The sequence below is a fragment of the Styela clava genome, chromosome 13, assembly GCF_964204865.1.
Source record: "Styela clava chromosome 13, kaStyClav1.hap1.2, whole genome shotgun sequence".
NCBI lineage: Eukaryota > Metazoa > Chordata > Ascidiacea > Stolidobranchia > Styelidae > Styela > Styela clava.
This window is the reverse complement of record NC_135262.1, coordinates 19,692,858-19,720,005: the sequence shown is the minus strand read 5'-3', so window position 1 is coordinate 19,720,005 and position 27,148 is coordinate 19,692,858. Positions and strand designations below refer to the sequence as shown.

Here is a 27,148-nt window from a genome sequence, read left to right as displayed (position 1 = left end):
AGAAGTGTCAATTGCTGAGCTGAGAATTCCAGTTATTCCACCTCCTGTTGAAACTTGAACAGAAGGTTGCATGACGTTACAGGGATATTCGGGAACATAATTTCGCAAATTCAACGCTGGGGGTGGTTCAAACAGTGTTTCATCAAGAGCTTGTACTTCGATCAATGAACTTCTTGAGGATTTTGTGCTACTGGCTGCTATGATCTTCGCTCTTTGTTGTTTATAAAGTGCTTTTCTCTCCCTTCTTTCTGCTTCAAGTTTAGCAATTTGTGCCTCTTCTAATTCTTCAGCTGCCTCCAGCTCCAGCAACTTTGCTTTTGTGGAAGAAGTTGTGCTACCGGTCTTTGAATGTGAACGTTTTGATTTTCTGGAACTTGCTTGGGATTGATCACTAGCAAGGCATTCTTGTTGATAATGTTGATATTTCATATTACATGAATTTTTCATATCATTTAGCTGAGTTAAATACTGTGAAGCGTTTTGAATATTCATGGCATCAGATTCTGTTGTTGCTGAATGCGAAGTAATGTAATTGTTCAAATATTCCTCCCAAGTCGCCACTGCATTATCCAGTCTATCTTTTGCAGCAACTACATTTTTTCGATTATTTGGAATATTCATCAGTCTATCAAGACTGGTAAGTAATGTAGTGATGTTTCGATCATGAAAGAGTCGAATTGTTTCCAGTGTCTGGATTTCCAATGCTGTGCTGGTGTGAGACACAGCAGATTGAAGAATTTCATCATTTAAAGCCATTAGCCTAGTCAATTTATTTCGATGTGGGATAAGTACGCGTAGGGTACGGTACCTAATGTGTCCCACTGCGACTCAAAGATACAGGGTAACTGGAGACGCGTCCTGTCCCTTGGATCCCCAAATAATGTCTTCAATCTATGCACCAACTGACCAACACACACTGCAACCTTTACACCAACAATTCCGTAGACTTGTGTTGAAAGAAACTTTATTATCTTGTTTAAACACATCTAATGTTGACGTCAGTGATAACAGTGTTAGGGTTAGTGTCGGCGTTAGTGTTAGTGATAAATTGACTGTTTTTGACAAGGACTCAAAAAACAGCCATAAGTATGCTATAATACAAATAAAAACAATAAGTGACAGACGTATTCGATACAACAAAAATACAGCAATCCTCACAACCTATCGGACAATATATGGATAAACATAATCATTTCAATTCTAGAATTCCTACCTGATAATCATTTAGTAATATAACCAGAAAATAGTAAAACCTATAAGCTATAATTTCTGCAGTCGCGCAGAATCCTCCCTAATAAGCAAAGCGCAACAAGCGTCTACCTCGTGGCAAGGAAAATTCTAGAAGGCCGTAAAGCGCGGGGGAATAAGTGACTATTACGTCACAGTAAAGATGGGCAATGTAACCTCACAAAGCGCGACCAACTTAAGGTGCTTAAAGTGAAGGACTCAAGGTCCCATAAAATGCATGCAAACATTTCTTACACCGTTTCTTAATATATATATATTATTCAACAACATGTCGTTTTTATTTACTTGTTATTAATGTGAAGGATGATGTTTTTTTGCCACTTGCCCCCACGGTACGTCTTCCAAAGAAGACCTGACAAGCGAGTACGAAGTTTATTCCAAGTGTAATGCATTTTAGATAAAGCTGTTCGCAGCAATATGTGCTTCCGAACGTGCCCATTACTTGTTTTGCACTGTCGCATAGATCAACTGTGGCGCAGTCCTGGGTCTCGGCTCGAATTTTTCGTCGAAGCACATTGGAATGTTCAGTCCTCGTCGCGAGCTATCCTGCGTTTTCCAAACATTTTTGAATTTTAAAGATCACAATTAACTCGAACGACATGCAACTGACGCTACATATTTCAAAACAAGCGTCATACAGCAGAACTTGTTACCACATAAATCCGCGTACATACAATAATAAATTTGGGATCAATTTTTGTTTCATTTAATAAATGTCGGGTTGTTCGAGGGCCGCAACAAATTAGCTCGCGGGCCGCATTTGGCCCTCAGTTTACCGACCCCTGTTGTAGAATAGTGCATTGCAAAGTTTTCAAGTTTTAAAAAAATTCTCGGGAATGGCATCCCAATCATGTAATAGTTCGTTTTCTGCACTTCTCTCTTGTATTCCCTTTCCTAATAGCTTATATTTCTTTCGAAATCAAGTCATAACAGTAAGTTAGCAAGTAACTCTAACCAACATGAGTTGCACCACTTCATAAATCAATCAGAAATATATATTACGTAACAATGTAGCCAAACGTTGTGTTAATTCCGACAAAATTCGTCGAGAGTTCAGTGGCTACGCCATGATATATATATTTCTTTGAAGCCATGAAAAGACAAAAAGAATTTAAATAAATAACAGATTGTTAACAAACGATAATGAATAAACGAACACCGAGTTTTATCAGATAATTCAGTCTCGAAACTTTTTATCTGAAATAAGACGATCTCGTTTCTGAGGCCTCGCTCGCATGACGAATAAATGGGCTCGCGTGCCAAAGGTTGCCCACCCCTGAAGTAGGCAGAACTCCAATCTCCAATTTAAGTCAAACGTTCAAGCTTCCACAAAAACGTAGTTGCTTCTGCAATGGTTTACATTTTTCAAGTTTTTTTGTCCAATGACGTAAAAAAAGAAGATTTTCACTAGAATCAAGTTTATGTTTCAATTGTTTCGAACTTGGTCAGTTTGCTTTTTGGTGTAGATTTCCTAACATGTGTCGCGCTTGTTCGGGTAAGCAGCATTCAGTGATCCATGGCCTGAGGATCTTTACAAGAAGATCAAATGCTAACAATCATCGCAATGCCTCTACTCGTACAAACAGCGTTGCCAATGCAAATGTTTCAGACGTGGTGTCCAGTTTCAGCTTTTGCCAGTTGTAGTGAAGGGTCCATTGGGCTTTTCTGAATAAGTTATCGCTGTGGTAGACTCTGCTAGTCAAATTTCAATTATATATACATCATGAATCGAAACGAAAACTTGGTCTAATAAATATAAACCATACCCGTGTTAGCACTGACACTTTATGTAACAAAGGCGTTTCACAAGATACAGAAGTAGTAATATTGTCGGTGAAATCTGGTTACGACGAATATTGGAGTTAAACAACGAGTTTGTAATCAAGTCACGAAGACCACATTCAGATAGAATGCTTATAAAAGTTCAATATATGCCTCACTTGCAGGATATTCCGTTGGCCGATATTGAAGCGACAACGTGAACCAATAGGAATTGAATCTCCTCTTGGTTGGACTTGATCGGAAATTTGCGTACAAGTATTGACAATAAGACAATTTCAAATTTGATGCATTGCAGAATACGTGACCATTATACCATGCTACAAGAACAAATCGGATAAAATTGGTCCAGCGAATCTGTAGGCACGGCATATAATTTGTCGCATAGGGAGTCCTTCGAAGATAGACGAGAATATATTCTCACGAACAGTAAAATTAAATTATTTGACCGTCCTGATGAATTCGGTTTCATGGAGTTGAATGGAAATTGCGAAAAGTCACTAAACAAACACGCAGCTCGTATGAGATTCAAAAGTCTTACAAAGAAACAACGATTCAATGAATAATCGCGTCGGGGTGCTTTTTCATTTTCTGGAAAGACCGACAGCTATAAACGTCAATATAAAAGCCATGCTTCATTTATTCTATTTTTGAAAAATGATATTAATTCTGCAATTTTTAACTGTACAAATAACTGATTTTCTTGGAAACAGCCATGTGCGTATAAATTATTGCCTCGTATTGCTTTCGTAGCTGTTGATTCATCTTATGTGGCGAATTTTTGTTGTTTAACGGGAGATACGTACGATAGCGGACATAAATTTCCTAGTAGCGCATTATCAATTATCGATATACACTTTTACGTTGATTTACTTACTTCGAAATAGAGTTCGATTCATTGGTATCAGCATCTAAGAACGTGATTGAAATGTTACACAATAACGGGTTCAAGACGACAGATTGGGTTTCGAATTCCACATCAGTTTCACGTGAGATATACATTCATCGTCTCGCCACAAGTATTGATTTAGATATCGAGAGAATTACTCTGAAAAGTGCTTGGGGCTGAACTGTGGAAGCGAGAGAGATTGCTTCATACTTGAACACCAGGAGTTCACAGGTTTTGTCACAAATAGAAAAGCCCTTACTGTTATAAGTTCAATACTTGATGCTTGGGATGAAAAATTCAACAATAAGAGACTGAAGTGTTGGTCAAAGTGGAGTAATTCTATAAGTTTTCAAAATATTTCAATTCCTCGTCAATTCAAAGATGTGGAATGTAAATATTCCCTGTACAAATTTGGCATATTCTGTCATATGATATCGAAGCATCCCAAGAAGAATTGCCAGGGTCGTTCTACTTAACGCTGATTCCGCGCAAACTCCCACAGATTACTGCGATAGAAGGATGAATATTCCTCAGTTTTTAGAGAATTCGGACATTGGACTAGTTTTTGACGCTACTCCCCCCGCATCAGGATTCCGCCTCATTGATGGATGACTTCCTGTGAATAGTCATGAAGGTGCCTTTGTCGGCAGTCCGCGTGGCTATAAGTGCTAGTTTAGTTCGGGTTGGGAAAAATATTCGAATATTTGAGTAACAGTTTACTGCTCTAATGGCCGTTCTCACGTGGCCTGGACACGGCACGTCACTTGCGCATCGTTGAATCAAACGCTTGGACAGTATAGCGCACGATACACGAGCATCAGCCTACAATCCTGGCTAACGGACAATGGCGTCAAAATTGGCTGTTATATTTGCGTTATAATATTTTTATTTATTTCCAGTGGATATGATATTGTTTCAATTTCTTGATGAGCATAATGTGTCCCAATTTCGCATGATTTTTAACTTTTCAGAAGGCCGTTTTGTAAAATTCGAAACGTTGATACAAGTTCATGAAGTAACATTAGGTCAATAATATTAGAAATGTTTACCGATCCGCAGTGACGACATTTCATAAGTTTTATTTATTGCAAAAACATAGACACGACAGAAAAATACAACGAATCCAGGGGCCAGTAGCAAAGATATTGGTAACTTTTCAATTTTACAGTGGCGATAAGGAAGATCAAATCCAGAACGAAAGAAAAAATTTATAATAAAGTTGATTTGGAGATGGAAATTGCAATTGGCCAGGGTAAATATTGACGTTTTTACGTAAACAGCGAAGGCGCGTCTGACGCACTACACAATGGTATGATGTGAGTTTGTTGATTAATTAGGATAATTGGTAAATTGGAAGCGCATTAGTTTAATATCTTGTCTCAGTCTATCTCAGTATTCGGTGTGAATCAGTGTTTACAGGTTCTGTACTGTTGGTAGTACTCGTTATGTATCTGTTGGAAATACATTTAATGCAAAAACATAGACACGACAGAAAAATACAACGAATCCAGGGGCCAGTAGCAAAGATATTGGTAACATTTCAATTTTACAGTGGCGATAAGGAAGATCAAATCCAGATCGGAAGAAAAAATTTAAAATAAAGTTGATTTGGAGATGGAAATTGCAAAATCATTTCTATAATTTTTCGCAGCGCCTCGTCGCCAATGATCGCACAGTAGTTTTCAAATTTGTCAAACAGAACGCGCAGTTCTGCAATAAATTTAAAAAAATTAAACATCGATATCCACCAGAGCGCAAGACTTGATACACGCGTGATTAAAAGAACCCACATTTGTATGTGGAATGCCGAAATAATCACGCCATAATCGTGAAACATACTTTAGCGGCAGTGGTTCCCAAACTTTTTAGAGTTGGGACCCACTATTTATTACCAAAGCTTATGGCGACCCACTTAACTTTAATTTCATTTCGTTTTTTTAGGACATTATACAGAACACAGCAATGGCTAACCATCGCAAAACTACCGTGTTTCCTCGAAATGAAGACCTGGCCTGAAAATAAGATAATAATTTGAATTTTTAAAATGATTTTAAAATGACCCTACCCTTAAAATAAATTTAAAATGTGTGGGAGAAGAAAGGTTCATTAACCTGAAGTAAGGTGAAGATCACACCACTATTAAAGATTGTGTGATATCACAATTATGATATTTGTCACTTGATTTTTGTATAGAAAATACAAATAAAAACTATGGATGTCGGTTTTTATATAATATTTAGTAAAAAAATCTTGTGATTTTCTACAATGTAATTTTATTTTTGATAAATGAACACAAAAGACCTCTTCCAAAAAAAACCATAGTGTTATTCTTCAAAATAAATAAATCTAAATCCTGTCTAAATTTCGGGGAAACACGATAAGAAGTGCTGTACAGTGTACAAAACTGCTATGCGTAAAAAAGCCACGTGGTCATTCTTTGTGTAGAAAATTTTTGTTCCTTTGAGAAGATCGTGAAAAGGAACCAATCACAGATTCGAATTTAAATTCAATTTAATTTATTTTGTTTTTTTTTGGAGATTTACGTATTCGAGTCGCCACCGATCCTAATTACCAGTATGATTAACCAAAGCTCTCTACATCTTTTCACGACCAACTAAGATTCCTTTTGCGACCCACCAGTGGTTCGCGACCTATAGTTTGGGAACCGCTAAAGTTTAGCCCATATAAAATACGGTACTAAAATTTAAACATTTAAAAGTGTTTGCTTATGAACTCATTTAAGTGCGGGCTGAACGCGGCCCGTGCATGGGGCGTTGGTTGGACAGCCTAAACTATGTTTTTTTTATTCCCCTTCGTTTTCTTTTAGATATATTCTATATGCGGTTATAATTTCGCAATTTTTAGCGTTTGCTAAGACATAGGACATCTCTAGAAACATTAGTAATGTTTCATTTCATTTGGAATACTTGAACACTTGTTCATTCTTCTGTTTGCACGTTAGTATATTCTTCAGATTCAATATTCTAGAAATGTTTCCGACTATTCGGAAGAAAAAGGAAAATTTACATTCGTAGCTAATTATTATTAGTTGGAGATCGTTGACAACGCGCCCCAATAAATAAACGAGAATATCGGTCGGAGACCGAAGACTTATCGATCTTAGATCGGTAATTAGTTAATAACTCGCTAATTATACGACATAATTCAAATCGATAGGCTTCTGGTCCGAGGTAAGGTGCATGCACATGCGAAATTTGGAGCAGATTCAACCACGCGTTCGTGAGATATCGCGTTCATCTAACAGACACACACACACACACACAGACATACAAATACCTATCAATATACTTACCGATCTTAAGATCGATAAGTAACAAGTCCTGTCACGAAGTTAACGATTTGTTTCTGAATCAGTTACCAGTGTCTGATATTAGAAAGCAAAGTTCTTCAGCATATTGTGCATGTGCCTTAATGTACTGTCCCAATGAAATTCAACTTAGAATCGGTGTAGTTTGTTCAAAACAGTCAACACGATGGAACTTGGAATAGAATCAGGAACATGGCATCTGCTGAAAACAATGAACATAAACTAAATATTCCATACGGCAAGACAATTTTGCAGTATCATAATATCACAACTCTCTATATTTCAAATCAATCAGCACGATATAGATTAAAATCAAACAAAATTTAACATTATATATATACCCAATGTTTCGACTTTCCAAGTAACACAATCAAATGAAATATGCTTTAAACTAAAGTAACTAAAATCCAAGTTTTATGACTAAAATATTAAAGCAGTAGTTATTGTGCTAATTTGACAGTAATACTGCCACAAATTATATTTGTATTACACTTGAGAACCTCAATTCTTATTGGTATTTCCAACAGATACATAACGAGTACTACCAACAATACAGAACCTGTAAACACTGGTTCACACCGAATACTGAGCTAGACTGAGACAAGACATCCAACTATTGCGCTTCCAATTTACTAATTATCGTAATTAACAAACTCACATCATACCATTGTGTAGTGCGTCAGACGCGCCTTTGCAGTTTACGTAAACACGTCAATATTTACCCTGGCCAACATTCGGATGGAACAGTAACAACCTATGATGATTTAAGAATGCATGTTAGTAGGGATTTCAGGTTAGAGGTTACATGAATATGATTAAGTACTGCTTGTACCGAGCTTTATAGGGTAGATCAGGGTGGTCCGAACCGCGGCCCTAGCACACATTCCTTGCGCCCGTAGAACAATTTTAGCGTGTACTAAACTAAACCATTGGTAGATAAGTGTATTTATTGGCAGAGTTATTTCTAAACTATTCCAACTGTGATTGGCCTTTTTCCTAATCCCGATGTCAGGATTGATATTTGATAAAATCACGGAATTTCAGTGTTGTATCTATAAACGTCAAGACTCAAGACCAGGATGGAAATGACTTCCCGTGGTCGGTACGAGGAGAATAAATTGTCTTGTGCAGACATGACCAAGCTGATGAGATGAATCGCGCTTCCATCCAAACTTCGTACATGAAGCTCGCCTTGAGTAACTTCTCAATTTTAGAGACGTGACCATGTGACAGCAATGACGAAACGCAGATCTGACTTAGTCTCATCTTAGACATATATTTTGGTTGTTATTTGACGATACCACTAGACCTGATAACGCTAAAAGTAATGAAATTAGTCAAATTTATGAATTCATCATACAATAAGTGTAGAATAAGTGAACAAGAAATAGGAAACGTATTTACCTTTCCCCAACAACGTTCAATGACGGGGTCTGGTGTGTTTCCAAGTAATTTCTACCACGAAAAAATATAAGTTTAGCGGACATTACAAAATCAAACATGAAGAAAAATGCTATAAATATCACCATATTTCTCAAGAAGCAAATGGGTAAACTCCCGATGTTTTATCACTTCTGGGTTTTCTCCTGCTGCGGCCCGCGAGACCTCGCCAAAAGTTTTTGCGTCACGCCAACCTTGGACCACCCTAGGGTAGATCTTATATAACGAATTCTGCAATTAGTAGAAACAAAAATGAATGAAGCCTCGATAAAACATGTAGGGAAATCGATTTTCAATACGATTCCAGAAAATCTGTGGATTCCACACATATAAAAATTTAGATTCAAAGCTCGCTCTATCCCAATCGCTAAGACAAGTAGTAATTTCACAACGTATTCATATATCACAGAGTTGGTTTAGGATTAAATGTAATTATTTTAAGCCACATAACATGTATTTGGAAGATTGCCAATCATATCTCCCTGTCTCTTATTTTTCTTTTATAGTGCGAGAAAATTCCATTTGTACAGGCATTCAGTGAACGAGAGTAAACTTTTTTCCTATCCTAGGTAACATTCGGGACACGCGAAAGACCACTCATTTAACCTTATTTCTTGACACGTGTGGATACCAAGAGATAACCACAAAAGACTTCTAAGAGAATGATAACAGCAACAAAATATGTGGATAATAAAATATGTAAATTTAGCGTTCTTTGACTTGTCAAATAATGGCACTATGATCTTCAAACCTCCCTTTCACACTAAAATCATAAAATCAAACATTTCGTACAGTACATACCGGCCCCGGTAATTTTATGAACTGTTTTTTGGATAACATAGGGAAATGATTTTCAAAAAAAAAAAAAATGTTTGCTCAACTTCCAAAAACAGTTGATGAAATAAATACAGTAACAAAACCAATGAAGATAAGCAAATTGCCAATGCAAGAAATTCAAAAAAGGATAGGACCAAAAACTAGCCCCCACTCAAATATAATTCGAATTATACACCTAATATTCCCATAGTGAGAATGTATGTGTGACTGTGTATATGTAGTGTGGATGCTATTTATGTAGTGTGTATTTTGTGCGTAAATGTACTCAAAAAGCGTAGACAGAGCTTCATTATGTCGCGCATATAAGTAGAATTGGATATGCACACTTTCACTTTTCACTCCTTGATCATCAGGGTGACAAGATCTCCAACTTCAAAGTTGCGTTGAATCTTGAGTCGGCACTGTAATTGGGGAAGATATTCGTTTGTCAAGCGATGACAAAATAAATCATGTAATCACTGAACATGCCTGTATTCCTCTTCAGTATTCATGTGCTCGAAGAACAAATCAGGTGGCAAAGACGGTTCTAATCTATTTATCAAAATTGAGTTTGCAGAAAAGGGCATTCAAGTCTTTCGGATCGTCGCACGGTGGTGTGAGTGGACTTTATTTTTTGACGCGTGTGGATTCCAAGAAATTCCTGCAACGAGAATGATAATAGCAACAAAATGTGGGGATAATAAATAATGTGAGTTCAGCTTTCTGTGACTTCTCAAATACTGGCTATGTGATCTTCAAATCTTCCTTTCGTATTAGCCGATTCTTCAGGACTCTAGCAAATGCAATATTTGTGCTTACTCTACATCTTTCTTACTGCTTGTACCTAGTTACTTCTCAGTGGTGTCGATTTGAAACCGGAAAAGTCACAACCGTTGGTTACATGGAAATTAATGAGTAAACCAGCGTTATGTTGCTTTAGTCAAATGTAAGTTGTATGTTCTTGAAGTTGTGGGCAACAGTTATAAATATACCACTGCCTATTTCGAGTTTACAGCTATCATCAGTTTCGTGCGAATCGGTTCTATTACAATATTTCCAGGATGTAAATTATTTATTTCTGCATGTTGCAATTTCAAGATTGGGAAAAGTGACAATAGCACAGCAACTAAACGCCAGTTCTTTTTTAATGAGCAATTCGAGAGTCCTGCTGCACGCTTACACAAATGTATTTCTGTAACCTTTTGTCTGACCAAAGTCAGACAAGCAGTTTACAACAATCAACTTTTTTATTATTCAGGGCTAGGCTTTTATTAGTTTTAAAATGCATCCTCATTCTATTCTATGACGTCATAATGGATGTTACAAAGCATTTAAATTTTGTTCTTTTAATTCAGATAAAAAGCGATACAGGCAACGTCCGCACATTTACCCACATTACTTGAAAATTATGGAGGATAAAAATCAACTCAAATATCTTCAGAGAAGAGGAGATTGGCAGAAATCAAAGGGTTAACAGATGATGTAAGTTTAGCTTTCTGCTTAGATTGTTTTGTAAATTTTGTAACAGTATTTCATTTCATTTAGAATAACTGAATATTTGAACACATGCTCAAAACATCTGTTCGTGGAACAGCTATCGCTGTGCTTGGTTGATTCTATGCTATATTGCTTCCACGACTACCTTGCCTGATGCGAGTAGCTCAGATTATCTATTAACCATTCTCAGTTTTTTAGCAGTGTTTCTTAACATGGGTTCGATCGAACCTCATGGGTTCTGTAGGGCTGTTTAATTGGGTCGACGAAGGTGCTGGTTTGAAACATTTGTATTTCATGGACTTCTTTCTATTCTACCTATATCAAAGTTAGACCTTTATCTCAGGTATCGCTGCTCGATAACCAGCATTGTTTTTTTTTGCGTCACCCTCCACCATGAAATTCCTTTTTTGTGTTTTTTTCCTAGTTTTGTTTGGTTCATTTTGGTGAAAAATGAACTTCTGACTGGCTGACTGATGAAGTATTTGTGTTACAATGTTTTGTAAACATACCTACAGTTTTCTGCAGATATTGCAACTTATAAAATAGCTTAACTATTTGCTGTTATTCAACAGTAATGCAACGACGCCATACTGTATCAATTGAAGACTTTTGCATCCTTTCGAGCTTTCTACAAAATTAACTTTAACCGTTCAATCCAAGAAGCAGTTGACGCGTGGATTGTTCACCTGGAACCAAACTAGTCTGGTAAATTTGCTTATTTTTTGATAAGCACAGTACACAGTTGTCTTGACGACGACGGTTCACATATGCTTCGGCTATTCGCGTCCTTGACGGGGTAGCAAACGACATGTCGACGGCCTAGGTACGATGGTAAGTAATTATGTAGTTGCAATGAGTAAATGTGGCAAAGATTCAGGAATTCAGTAGCCGCAAAATATCCGATTTTAAGTCATACTTTCAAGCATCCACATAAACGTAGTTGCTTCTGCAATTGTTTACATTCTTTAAATGTACATGTCCAATGACGTAAAAAGGAGATTTTCACTAGAATTAAGTTTATGTTTCAATTGTCTCGAACTTGGACAGTTTGCCTTTTGGTGTAAATTTTATAACATGTGTCGCGCTTGTTCGGGTAAGCATTATTCAGTGATCCATGGCCTGAGGATCTTTACGAGAAGATCAAATGCTAACAACCATCGCAATGTCTCTACTCGTAAAACAGCGTTGTCAATGCAAATGTTTCAGACGTGGTGTCCAATTTCAGCCTTTGCCAGTTGTAGTAAAAGGTCTGTAGGCTTTTCTGAATACTTTATCGCTGTGCTAGACTTTGCTATTCAAATCTCAATTATATATACATCATCAATCGAAACGAAGACTTGGTCTAATAAAAATAAATCGTACCTGTGTTACCATTGACACTTTATGTAACAATGGCGTTTCACAAATAGCAGAGTTAGTAAAATTGTAGGTGGAATCTGGTTATGAAGAATATTGGCATTAAACAACGTGTTTGCGATGGAGTCACGCATACAACATTCAGCTAGAATGTTTAAAAGAGATCAATATATGCCTCGCCTCACTTGCAGGATATTCCGTTGGCCGATATTGAAGCGAATCAAGCTATGATTTTAATCGCGGCATAAAATCCCATAGCGCACCCATCGCAACATGAACCAATACGAATTGAAATTCCTCATGGTTGGACTTGATCGGAAATTTGCGTACAAGTATTGACAATGAGACAATTTCAAATTTCATGCATTGTGGTTTATGTGACCATTATAGTCACGTCGTTCAATTTACCGTGTAGCGAGTCGTTTAATAATAGACGAGAATATTTTCCACGAACAGTAAAATTAAATTATTTTACCGTCCTGATGAAGTTGGTTTTATGGAGATGAATGGAAATTGCGAAAAGTCACTAAACGAACACGCAGCTCGAATAAGATTCCAAAGTCTTACAAAACAACTTAAAACAAACAACGATTTAATAAATAATCGCGTCAAGGTGCTTTTTCAATTGCAGTCGTCAATATAAAAGCCATGCTTCATATATTCGATTTTTGGAAGATTATATTAATTCTGCAATTTTTAACTGTTCAAATAATGACTGAACTGAAAACAATAAAGTGCACAGTTTTACTGGGGAAGGGAAGTCGCGGGGAACCAAAACTGGTTATCGAGCAGCGACACCCGTAGTACCACTGTTATTATTGGATGAACAATAAATAAGGTGAACAAATTCGTTAAAAACAATCGTTTACATTGGGGTAGGGGGCAATTCTCTTTTGATGACGGCATATCTTTCCCAGAATAATCTGATATTCCAAGGCTAAGCTTACTATTGTTACCACATTTCGAACTATAGTTGAAAAATTTGATAGAACATTTGTCAATACGTTTGAGAACACGCCATTAGCGCCTGGCTATGTTATGGTAGGACAAGTGCCTGACAGACATTGTGACAAAACTAGGGGATTCTGAAACATATTTTGTAACATCACGAAGCGATGAAGTTGCTGAGCAATAAAGAAAAGCCTCCCGTCCGTTTGTACTGTTTGCTTATAATATTCAGATTATTTGAAGAACTACGGAGATGCCGAATAGAAAGGAAGGCGATGAGGATCGTGGATTTCAACATGTGTTGCACGCGAGCAGTTGTTCAACGCCCTTAGCGACAGCATGGAGCATCAGAAGCCACATTAAATGTATATTGGGACATGTGTTGACGTCTGAGGAAAAATTTAAGACGTGATTGAGAAAAAAAAACGCTGTATTGCTCGCAGGGAAATGCAATTGAAAATATTTACCTTTCATGGCTCTCCTGGGCAAAAAGGTTCCCGACCCCGACTCTAAAGCATAGCTGGAGCTGTAGTATGGTATTATTTTCAGACTGTCTGTTTGTTACATCACAGAGTTCCGTAAAGTCGTATTTCACGGGTGATAAAAGAAATTGACGTCCTGGTCGGGTATATCGAGCGAATGGGAGAATGGAAATAAATTAGAAGAATGTGAGTTATATATACTCCGAATTCTGGGTACATATATGTGTTGTGTTCATCGTATTCAAAAAAATCCCCGTGTTTAACGTTTGCTCGTGGGCCATCATATCAGAAAGAAGTTGCAGCTGAAAATTTATAATTAGACTAGCCTGATCATAGGTAGGTGAAACACGATTTTTCTATTCAGCTTAAACCGCAATAAAGTTCGTTTTGAACGTAATTGGGTATAGTAATATTAGAATGGTTAATCGGTTAACATATTTTAGATGGTTACCGGTTACGATTTTTTCCACCGTTTACTGTCATCTCGGGTAATAATCACCTTTATACTGAATAATTTCTGTGCGAACCGAAAACTCATATATATTGCCCCAACATATACTTTGTTGTTCCCATATATATATGCCGAAGAGGACATGATAGATAGTTTGGGCGGCGATTTCACGGAATTTCAAAGGTAGGTATCTCTGTAAAAGTCAAGGCGGTGCCGAGATTCGGTTTCATGCATTTATTGAACTCGTATGCGATTTCGAGTCCACGTCATTTTTATCCATAATCTACTCTAATTTACGACTACGTTTTGTACTTTCACACCTCTAAAGCTCAGTACATTTCATATTTAGTTAAAATCATGGATTGTGTTTTAAAAAAATATGCATATATATAGGTAATGTTTCATTTATATGTAATATGAATTATAAATGTACTGAGCTTTACATGTACTGACCGAAAACCACCACACAGTTTTTAGTATAGTATTTTGTGTTCTGTAATATTTTGTGATTTCTTGCACGACGAAATATTGACGAACTTTGTACATATATACTGTAATAGCATACATATGAATGAAATCATGAACACACAAAATCATGCATTTCGAACATTTTATTTCGGTGAGAAGTAGTACCCAGAAAAAAATAAAATACAATAGGGACAAAATCCACGAATTTTTATTGACAAAGCAAAATGATGATATTGAAAACAAGAGAGCTACGCCCAAATATATGGACACGTCTGTTCGCAGTACAGTGCGGTTTACCGTACAGTCACAGTCTACAAATATATTCACACCGAGCGAAGCAGTACAGTAGGACACAAAATGGCGTCCGATGCCCGCAGAACGTTTAATGACGTCATAGCAAACAAAAACAAATCTCACAGAGCTAACAGAAATATTTAAAATGAATAAAAGTAATAGCATTCTGGGGAAAAATTTTATCTTCAACCACTGAAAATTTCAAAGCAATTGGTCCAGTATTCGAAGAGAAAAGCGATTTTTTTTAAAAATGATGGAGACAAATAACAATAACAACAAAATTTTTAAACGATCGTTATGTCCACTAGACCACTACGTGTCCAAAAACGAACTAGTCAGAATTTTTTCTAATTTGAAAAATTCACCTTTTTAACGTGTCACTGTAAGTATTCTCATGTTTGTACTAATTAGGCAACCTTTTAATAATTTGAATACCTTTTAAACTAAATTAATAGAGCCAAAACAATGCTGTACTCGTTTTTGAACAACTTCATTTATCACCCTAGGTGAGTAAATGAAAAACATGACACGATACAAAGTCTGTCAAATTAGACTTTGCTGAAATGTTATAGACCATCCTGCAAACAAATTATTTTGGGGAAGTTTCATAAAAACCACGAATGTAATAACAGCCCTTTTTTTATATTTTTCGAAAAGTTCACTCGAATTTTACAGGCTAATTTTGTTAGCATCGCCGATTGTTTTCTTCATCGTCGCGTGAATATTTGGAGAATTAACATCGGCATTATGCCAATTTTGATTTGATAAGTATAGTTACAGCCCGTGAAAAGTTACCCTTGTTGCAAATTCAGTAAATACGATTATACGAAATTTTGGCGCTTCAACAGCGCCTAGAATAGCGATTATACAAAATTACTGGCTCATGAATCAAGAGTCGTGGTAATTCGTTAGTATTCACTGCTTTATTTTCAGTCAAAAATGTGTGTTTCAGATTTACTCTTTTACCGATAGATAGATACGACGATAGATAACATACTACGGCGATTTCAGTTCCGGTCGAAATAAAACAATTTTCGGCGTTATATACCGACGAGACCGCACCCGACTTTTCTCCCGAATATGTTGATATATTAATATCTGCATTTATTCTACTAAATAAATTATACTCATTGGAATTGCAATAATAGCTCAAATTTGATAAATTCGCATGATCGCAAAAATACGAATTAAAACTGGATTTATTCGTGCAGCAGTATAGGAGTGCTTTTATTTTAACGTAAGTCGACGCAATCGCGAGATACGTTAATTAAACACAGTTATTATTGAAAGACATTTTAAAATGCTCGAATCGGCCACAAATTGAATATTTTGCGCAATAGAAAAATTATTATCAACTGAAAAAGTAGGCCGTATTATCAGCGAGTGATATCTTCACAAATCGTATAGCAAAGTATTTATTATATAAGTATATTTTATATATTTATTTTGAACTACGCGGCGTAACAAAAAAAAATCGAGCGGCATGTAATAGTGAAGTTCACTGCAGCATTCCACGGATAGCTAAAATATAGGCAAAGTAGTGTGAATAAAAGTTGGTATTGTATGCTCTGGAAGATTTCAGTCGCCACTCAACAAAAATATAGAAATCACTAATGCGCATATGCATTATTTATACTGCTCTATTATCCGGTTACCCGTCACAATAAAATCCGGATATCAGATAGCAAAATACCTCTCGGTTATCCGGATAACCGTTATCCGGATAATCCGACCCTAGGATGTACGTTGTCGGTACTTCAGATGGCCAAAAATAATATCATGCATCGTTTTTGATATCGTTTCAATCTATGAAAAGGCATAACGCATCGCCAATTTTGATCTGAGATGTTTTATAAATTCAGAGAAAAGTTAACCAGAGATACGACGGATAGTTACCACAAGAGACAGAAAGATTAAATAAGTATTTCTCCACTGACAGTCAGAAATTTGGTTTGCACATTCACTAGTTTGAATTATTTTCAGCATTTTCCCTAAAAACTAAACTAAAATGAACAACAGTTTTAAAACGGGATATTCACGCATTCAACAGTTGAAGCAGCGCACACGATAGTCCCAGATGAACGCTTTCAGTTGAGGTATGAATACACATGCTTCGAATCAATGTAATTTAGGAGCTCCCGAAATATGTGCACCAAGATGGCGCACAACAACATAGTGTGTGTACCAGGTTAGGGTTCAGGTTGTGCGCCATCAGTTCTGTAGGCGATTAGCCTCGTCATAGGCTGTCAAGTGTGACGTCGTTAATTAAGTAAGATTTTAATTCACCCCATCCTCAACAGTAGCCGTAGCTCAGGGGAAGCGTTGGGACATGATCAGACATTAGGACCGTGGTTCGAACCCCACATAGTGGAGTGAGTTGTAGGGGTGGACTATCAGACAAGGCAGACAGTCGAGGGGGAAAGAGGCAGGCGAGAGCAGCAGCCAGGAAGAGCAGAGATGAAGGGAAATAAATAGTAGCCAGCATGGGAGTCAGCGAAAATCGATCAGCGGAATGGCCAAGCGATAAGGGTGGAGTAAAAATGCAGACAAGAGTCATCGCGGCGAAAGATATAGAGAGCAGTTGAGGGGAGAAAGGGTCAGAGAGAGAGAGCGGAGATGAGAAGGATAGGAAGGGTGAGTGCAAGTCTCATGATCAAGGCTCAATAGAATGAGCAAGCAGTTAAAGAGGAAAAGGCTCAGGCGAGAGCAGCAGCCAAGGAGAGGAGAGTGCAGAGATGAAAAGGAAAAAATAGTCGAAAGGAAACCAACCATCAGCGGGATGGCCTAGCGATCAGGGCGAGATCATCGATAAAGAGCAGCGAGCAACCGAGCCATCATGGGGGTGAGAAGAGTATAATATAATAATGAGAGTATAATATAATTCGCTCAATATAGCGAATGAGCAAAAAGGAAAATGCTCAGGCGAGAGCAGCAGCCAAGGAGAGAGAGTGCAGAGATGAAAAAGAAAAAATAGTCGAAAGTAAGTAACCCCAACCATCAGGCCTAGCGATCAGATCAGATCATCGAGGTTAAAGAGCAGCGGGCAAGCAGCGATGGAGAGAAAAAAAAAGAGGCGAAAAGTGAAAAAAATCACATTCCCCGGACACGACGTATCGAAAAAGCCCCTCTAAATATGAAAAATCACCGCAAGGCAAAAAAGTGCGACAAAAATTACGAAGCCAGGTAGATATAGAATAGAAAGGTAGGGGCGCGATAAAAATCAGCTGAGGGAAAAATTGAGACGGAATGATAAAAATAATATAGAAGAACACTGGAAATCCCACAGAGTACGGAAACATTCAGAACTGGCTGGGTAGGGCGCAATAAAAATCAGCTGAGGGAAGAAAATTGAGATGGAATGAAAAAACAAACATTCAGAACTGGCTGGGTAGGGCGCAATAAAAATCAGCTGAGGGAAGAAAATTGAGATGGAATGAAATAAAAAACATTCAGAACTGGCTGGGTAGGGCGCAATAAAAATCAGCTGAGGGAAAATTGAGATGGAATGAAAAAAATAATAATATAGAAAAACGTTCCCACAGAGTTCCCACAGAGGGCGCAATAAAAATCAGCTGAGGGAAGAAAATTGATTGAGATGGAATGAAAAAAAAAACATTCAGAACTGGCTGGGTAGGGCGCAATAAAAATCAGCTGAGGGAAGAAAATTGAGATGGAATGAAATAAAAAACATTCAGAACTGGCTGGGTAGGGCGCAATAAAAATCAGCTGAGGGAAAATTGAGATGGAATGAAAAAAATAATAATATAGAGAAAAACGTTCCCACAGAGTACGGAAACATTCAGAACTGGCTGGGTAGGTAGCGCAATAAAAATCAGCTGAGGGAAGAAAATTTAGATGGAATGAAAAAAAAAACATTCAGAACTGGCTGGGTAGGGCGCAATAAAAATCAGCTGAGGGAAAATTGAGATGGAATGAAAAAAATAATAATATAGAAAAACGTTCCCACAGAGTACGGAAACATTCAGAACTGGCTGGGTAGGTAGCGCAATAAAAATCAGCTGAGGGAAGAAAATTGAGATGGAATGAAAAAAAAACATTCAGAACTGGCTGGATAGGGCGCAATAAAAATCAGCTGAGGGAAGAAAATTGAGATGGAATAAAAAAAAAATTATTCAGAACTGGCTGGGTAGGGCGCAATAAAAATCAGCTGAGGGAAGAAAATTGAGATGGAATGAAAAAAAAACATTCAGAACTGGCTGGGTAGGGCGCAATAAAAATCAGCTGAGGGAAAATTGAGATGGAATGAAAAAAATAATAATATAGAAAAACGTTCCCACAGAGTACGGAAACATTCCGAACTGGCTGGGTAGGTAGCGCAATAAAAATCAGCTGAGGGAAGAAAATTGAGATAGAATGAAAAAAAAACATTCAGAACTGGCTGGGTAGGGCGCAATAAAAATCAGCTGAGGGAAAATTGAGATGGAATGAAAAAAAAAACATTCAGAACTGGCTGGGTAGGGCGCAATAAAAATCAGCTGAGGGAAGAAAATTGAGATGGAATGAAAAAAAAACATTCAGAACTGGCTGGGTAGGGCGCAATAAAAATCAGCTGAGGGAAGAAAATTGAGATGGAATGAAAAAAAACATTCAGAACTGGCTGGGTAGGGCGCAATAAAAATCAGCTGAGGGAAGAAAATTGAGATGGAATGAAAAAAAACATTCAGAACTGGCTGGGTAGGGCGCAATAAAAATCAGCTGAGGGAAAGTTGAGATGGAATGAAAAAAATAATAATATAGAAACATGTTCCCACAGAGTACGGAAACATTCCGAACTGGCTGGGTAGGTAGCGCAATAAAAATCAGCTGAGGGAAAATTTGAGATAGAATGAAAAAACACCAGTTTCATTAATATCATTTATATATATATATAATCTGACTTGCTTAGGGCATATAAAAACATAATCCGGCCTTGATATTAAGGGCTTTCCACGAATATTTTGTTCCACGAACACGACGATAATTAATTATTACTTTTTTGTGTGATAAACAAGTTAGTATATTATAATTATCGACGACGAGATGATAAAAATAATTAATAAAGAGGTGGGTCCGCAACACAAATTTCTTGATTGAAAAGCGGCAATATAAAATATTAAAACTAAAACGGAACGGACATAAGTTTTGTTCTAGCAAACTCCAGGCAGTTTTGATAAGTAATGATTTTTATATAGTCGTAAGTCGACTCAACCACAATTACATTTAACACAATTAAATCAATGAACAATGCATCGGTCATGAACTGCTCAATTATAAATTGTACTCATTGAGATTTTTACGCCGACCCTGGGATTTTCGGAATGGCGATATTTTGCTTAAAAATAATCTTGAGGGCTGAAAAAACAACACAAATCCAACGAATCAAAATATCGCGAAAATATGATTTCAATCTAAGTTATCAGTTTAGCACTTGTTTAATGTCATTTTAGAATAATAATATTTCATTTATCGTAACAGTAATCTCAACTCAAAGGCGAGTAACAATGAACACCTTTTAATAAATCTGACAAGACAATATAAGTGTTCGCATCGGCCACGGATTGCATATTTTATGCAACAGAAAGCTCGTTATCCGTTTAAAAAGTCTTTTTTCAACGAGTGGCCTAATCGCGAAGAATGTTACCCGGTAATTTTCGATTCCAAATTTTGAACCGGCTCTCTATTTAAAAATCCTGGCTGCGCTGCTGCTTATAGATAATGTTATATATATATAATTGAATTGTCGCAATGTTGCCATATTTTGACGCCACAGTTGTCAAATTTCATTAATGTTGTTATTGCTTCTTTAGACAGTTACAAAATTAGCCGATCAGTAATCGATTAGTTTGTGGAACCCCTAGGTTTCTTTCACGGAGCCCTAGGGCTCCGCACGGATCACTTTGAGAACCTATGCTCTACGATGTCGGTAACAAAGATCAGCTGCGCACCACAGGTACTTTGCCAGTACCGTTTTAACCTACCGACATCTGACAACGGCCGATATCGATTATTCTTTGACATATCTTAATCGGGGGTAAAGGTAGTTTTGTGGGAAATCTTTTTGAGTGAATTTTAGCGACTGGGGTTAAATTAGATTTTAAAGAAAATTTTGAAAAATAGGCACCAAAATAGGCTGCCAGCTTGATTTCAGATATACCTAGCGTCGCAGTTTGTTATGTGATATAAATAACAATTATAATAGTTAGGTATCAAAAATTACCCGAGCAATAACAAGAACGACTTTCAGCAAGGAATTTGCAACTGATAGCGACTAATGAAGTTAATTGCTCATCTGACATACGGCCTCGTATAAATGGTTACTTATGTTTGTTTTGTTACACAAAAAACATCCCAATGTAGCCTATATAAATAAAAATAAAAAACGAAATGCCAACATAGTTTAGTTGTTCATTATGTAGATACGTGCAATTGTGATTTTCTCGGATCTCGGGAATATTTTAAATTTTGCTCCAATTTGGTACATTGTATTTGCAATGCTGCATTCAAGTGATTTTCTGTCCGTCTGGACCGACGTTTTTTGATTAGTTAAGGTTCCTGACTGAAAACCTTTGCTCGCAGGTATGTGGATCCAAACAATCAAGCCGTTCTTATGGCATGTGACAGTAAGTTTGGATTTTTTTTGCCACTCAAACTTTAATAGAAATTTATAATGTTGTCATTGTTAAATTTCTTTTTTTTTGCTGCTGAATCTTGTTACAAATCAAGAAGTTCAAATTGCAAGCTAGCGTCGACCGCTTCTACATCACAATCGAATGGTGACGCAAACAACTTCAACTCAGTTCTAAAGTCAGCAAATCGACGAAAAAATTCCTCCAGTAGTTTTGTGATTATATCCACGTATTTATAATCTGAGAAAAATAAATTTGAAGTTTTTAGATAAGGCAATTTTAGTTCTCCAAGGTGTGTTTTAATAAGGCAATGTTCAGTTCAGTATATATAGAACGAACATCGTCGAACATTTTGCAATTTAGAGATAATCTTATTTTTTTCCTACAAAATTCGTCAGTGCTTAGCCAGTGGCAGGGGTGAAATATATAACATCTTTATAATCGGGATTAATACTTTCCAGAAAATATCTAAATTGGCGGAGATTAACCACGACTTCGAATGAAATTATACACAATATCCATCACATGTTTCATTTGCAATATGTGCATGGCCAAGGTAAAGACCTCCTGGTGTATGATGCAGTGGTAAGTAATCAATTGATTATTTGTCGCTACCATTTATATAAAAAACGTCTGGCATTCAAACCTTGAACTCCGGCGACCCCATGGCCCGTTCGGTTGCTCGACTCGGCGAGTATGTGGCAAAGTTTTACCGGGTCCAGGAAGTGATTAAGGGTCTGACAGTCGACTTTTTTAGATGGGCGACGCATAGGTCCGTGTGGTATGGGGTCAACTACGTCCTATGAGTCGCCCTAGTTCACGATCATCAATGACAGCAGTCTCTCAAGAGAGGCAAGAAGATAATTTAGGTGTTGTACCATTTGTCCAACACCCGATGGTTTAGTCGGTCGGGCGAGCTATGGGACCACGGAAAGACTGTTTTCTGTCATTTCCGGTTTAGTTGCTCAAACATCAAACCACTTTCTCTCCACTTCTGTCTCTCTCGCTCAGTTCAAAATTTCGTCGGTTTTAAACGCTTGATTAAGTCTCCTGCCGCTGCGATCCGTTCACATGTGGTTTTCGGCATATGTGAAACCACGGATGACTTGTGTAAATGTGGTTATGCAAACGAGACTCTTCTCCATGACCTGAATCACTGGCGTCCGGTGATGAATATCATAAACGAGCGGCTTGATTTGGTGCAGGAGCAGATCTGGATTTTGAGTGTGCGGCTACGGGGGTCTCCGGTAATTAAGAACTCCATCCTGAGTTCCCATCGCGTCTGGTTTGGACTTTCTGATAGTGTCGGCTCATCTGATTTCACCCTCTTTTCCGACACTGCATTATTCTCTGTATTATTTTCTTCTTGGTATGTATTGGTGTGTTTGCGAGCTTCCGTGTGTGTTTCGTGATTCAATTTGTCATATTTGCCCGGTTAATTTCCACTAGTGGTTTCCCTAGGTTGTTTGATACCTTCGCTCAATAAATTAAGTCCACGGATTCTGTGGCACAAAATTAGTTTCGTTGTATTTTATTCCTTTCTCCACCACTTGCCTCTACAAACTCAGGCTCGGCGATGAGCTTGCGCCCACATAGATGCCATATACATATTAGTTCATACCGCTTTATTTGCTTTTTAATTTGCAGTAATTGCAACACTTTTTCGCAGGGACTTATTATCGTGTTTCCCCGAAAATAGGCCTGGGTCTTATTTCAATTTTCTTCCGAAAAATACCACTAGGGCTTATTTTCGGGGTATGTTTTATATTTTTATTTATCAAAAACAAAATTATAAAGTATAGAATTACGAGATTTTCAAGTAAACAAAATATGGAAACCGATATCCATTTACTTATAATTAACAGTTTTTATTCCAAACAACTCCAAAACATAGATTATTGATCATTTAAAACGTGTGGGAGAGGTTTCTTGCTATCGGCTAGGTAAAAAAATATTCGTGTTATTGACTAGGTCTTATTTTAGGGGAGAGGGCTCATATTAAAATCATTTTTAAAATTCAGGCTAGGTCTTATTTTCGGGAAAACACGGTAGTTTGGGTATTTCCATTTTAATCTTATACTTTATCAAATTTTTCCATTTTAATTGTTTTGCTCAGGTTGCTAGAAAAATGCGAGCGGTAAATATAATTCAGTTGCATTTTTTTTATGTTTAGAATCCATCGCCGAGTTTGCCAGCCCCTCGCAACGATTTTTTATTTTGTTATTTTTTGCATATGATTTTCTCTGTGAGTTGCCCGTGTCTGACATTGACACGTCCTTTATCCATCTTAAATTTGTAGAAAATTCGATTCCATTTATATAATTTTTTAAGATTTTTGGTGGCATGAAGTGGACAAGATTCGAGTTTTTAGAAGTCAATCCTGCCGAAATCGAAAGCAACTTAGGTCTTAGTATATATGTCCCGTTGATGACGTAGTATTGAGAACTCGTCGGCGTAATTTTGCATTAGGTCAAAGGCAATTGTGGCGTTCTGAGTTGGGGAAGGTGGGGCACAGTGGAAAATCAGCTTTCACACTGATACTATATCCGCAATCCTGTCCGCGGTTCGATGTTTCAATCCGCCCTTCGTTGAGTTACAACGTCCCCGCGAACGGACAACGGACGGGTAGAGCGGCGCCTGGTTTTGGGGGGTTAAAACTAAAATTTTACCGTTCCAGTTTTTTCTTTTTTCGACTTTAGCCTTTCCAACATGACAAACCACCGTCTGATATTTTTTAGCTTTAGTCCACTCTAAAATATTCATAACGTTGGCGAGTAGATGTGCCTTCCGAATTTCGCCGTGAGATGGTATGAAAATATTTGTTTCCTATGGGGAACAATGGACCGGGGTTCAGTGGGACATGCCCTACAGGGCACAATTCGAGAGTGTTTGATACAATGAGTGCTTAGAGGCATAGAGATGCGTTTATTCTGTGTAATATTATGGTTTCCTTCTACCCATGGCCCAATATTGAATATATTCGAGAATCAATAATATTTCCACATTTAGTCTAGAGGAAGGAAATAATCAAATTTATTTGCAAAATTTTTGTCATAATATCTGAACTATTTCAGTTGAACATTGATTTTAAAAATATTAAATCTTCAAAGTCTCCCTGTTCTTTAGACGATTATGCTAATTTTTAAGGGCATACTTCGTTGAATTTTGGCAGACTGACCCATTGTGCCCCGGGGTCTGTCCGAATGTGCCCCACAAGTAGGGTACAGTGGAACACTTGACGGACGTTTTTCAAAGCATTTTGGTAGTAAGATGTGTGTCGCAAGGAAATTTCTTAGTCGCTGAACAAAAACTACATTTACCCCTCTATGCATTAGTCCCGCCAATTTAAGTGAATATGCAGAATTAACGGCTCAAAATATGCAAAAGAAAAAAAGTGTCCCAACGTTCCCCACTTATTTTGAACCGTATGCTAGTTCTGTTGGGCGGTACATTTAGTAAACGATGCAGTGGTTCAAATATATACCAATATCTTCAAATAATATCATTGCATTATTAGAAATTACAGTAAACTTGACGATTCGAGGTCAAGATATACGCAATCCTTCTGCCGGACCTTTCGCCTAAACGTATTTCCCAGTGAAATAACGCATACAAGGCTATTTTTTGTCTCGAATCATCTAGATTTTATAATTTATGTAGGTTTATTCTTTTTTTTCTGATCCCTTATTAACCAGTCCTTTTGTAATATTGTCGGTATATATAGACTATTTTAGAAATAGCATATATATGTGTGCTTTCAAATAATGCGGATGTGTAGTTGGTGGTCACTTCAAAATTCACAGTGACGGGTCTGGATCAAATTTTCGCAACCAATCTGCTCTGATGTCTCCATGGAACTAGACGAAAGCCTCTAATTTGAGGATCGTTTTAGCCTTAAAATTATGTTGAAGTCAATGCAAACACCCGCCCACAGCCCGAAACAACAATACCTGACGCAGTTTATCAAATCGAGTTCTTGTGTTTTTACATTTTCTATATAATTTCAGCAAGCGATCACAAGTTTTCATCATGTTTATGTAGCCTCATTCATGTCAATAAATCTTTTCTCACAAATCTTCATTATTAATTGATGCCTCATGTTATAAATATTGCATTGACTTTAAATAGGTGTGCGTTGTCATTCCAGGAATTTTGATCCAAACAAGCCTCTGTACAAATATATCCATTGATAATCAGAGACCAACTTTGTTCTGGATGGACCCAAAAGTTTCACTTATTGTGGAAATTACACAGGATTGAACTGGGAATCTCATCTTCTCTCTAGTTATACTCCGACATCGCTCAAGAAATGATCAACTCAAAGTGTACCCTTGATGACAGCTGGGCTGTATTGTTAATAGCAGTTTGAACTGGAAAACATAAAGTATACAAATTTAATTGATGAAACTGACATACACGGGTCCAGGCTAATATCTCCACACAGATTAGTAACGTTCAGCATGCAAGAGTGTCTTGTTGCATAATATTGTGAAATGAATAAAATAAACTATACTGTATTACTGGCATTCTCATTTTACCTGGTTAACTATCGGTATCCCTCTCTTGGTAAGTTGCAATTGCAACCATGTGTACTTTAGTTTATATAACAGTGTGACTTGATAGCATCATAATTTGACTGAATATTACATCAAACAGCCGAAAAACGGAATAAAATGGTAAAGATTTACTCCAGAATCAGTCACTTTTTCCTGGTTGAAGCCCACTATATTTAAATTATGGTTTCTAAACTGGATTCATTCAGCACGTCAGGATGATATATTCAAATTATTCCTTTTTCTCGATGTTTGTCTCTAACGTCATCTGCTTTTCAACTTGGCAAACACTTCTGTCGTTACAATATTTCATGCACGACGAAATAAAATATCTGAATCTTCAAAAGCTATTGCATGTGCCGGTAAGTTCATGGCATGAAACACCAATGCTTGATCCCCTTACAGTTAGATCTTCCTATACATTAGCATTTCTGTCTTATATTACATTATTATTTCAATCTTTTTGAAACTTAGGCGACAAGGGACTAGGATTAAATTCCAAAACACAGATAAAAACACTACAGTACTCACAAATGCGCGATGAAGGCGAGTCCTGGAAGTTCTCAGTACTACGTCATCAGAGGCCGGTTCCAAAATGCGGTGCATTTTCGGTGAAGCGGTTTTTAAAAATAGAAGTAGAAAACTAAGTCGACTATATGTAAATAATGGGCGTCAAATTCAATCCCTTTTTTTGTATCGATATGTAATACTTTTACACGTTCAATTCCATTCTAAATTAAGGTTTATATCCTATATATTTGTATTTATTTTCAAAACATATTTCCCCCTGCGCTGGGAAGGTCAGGGTTATTGGCGAATGTACTATGGATAATTTAATAAAAGTACATAAAATCAAAACACGCATCAATTTGTCTCATTTTCCCGACAATTTACCGGAATCCCAAACACAAAAATAGCAACAACAAAATATATAGTTATCATTAAAACCACCATCCTGCATCTGCATAAGGTT

At 37.1% G+C, this 27,148-nt stretch overlaps 1 long non-coding RNA gene across 3 annotated transcripts; it reads left to right on the top strand.

Moving 5' to 3' along the window:
- The first annotated feature begins 10,870 nt into the window (after nt 1-10,870).
- On the top strand, nt 10,871-26,048 carry LOC144431170 (uncharacterized). 3 transcript variants are annotated; one of them, XR_013479848.1, is made up of 5 exons: nt 10,871-10,982; nt 11,570-11,702; nt 21,573-21,616; nt 22,084-22,207; nt 25,770-26,048. It is a non-coding gene; the product is annotated as an uncharacterized LOC144431170 (long non-coding RNA). The 3 variants fall into 3 exon arrangements; XR_013479849.1 differs by having other exon boundaries at nt 25,751-26,048; XR_013479847.1 differs by lacking the exons at nt 21,573-21,616; nt 22,084-22,207; nt 25,770-26,048 and adding an exon at nt 13,534-15,622.
- Nucleotides 26,049-27,148: the final 1,100 nt, after the last annotated feature.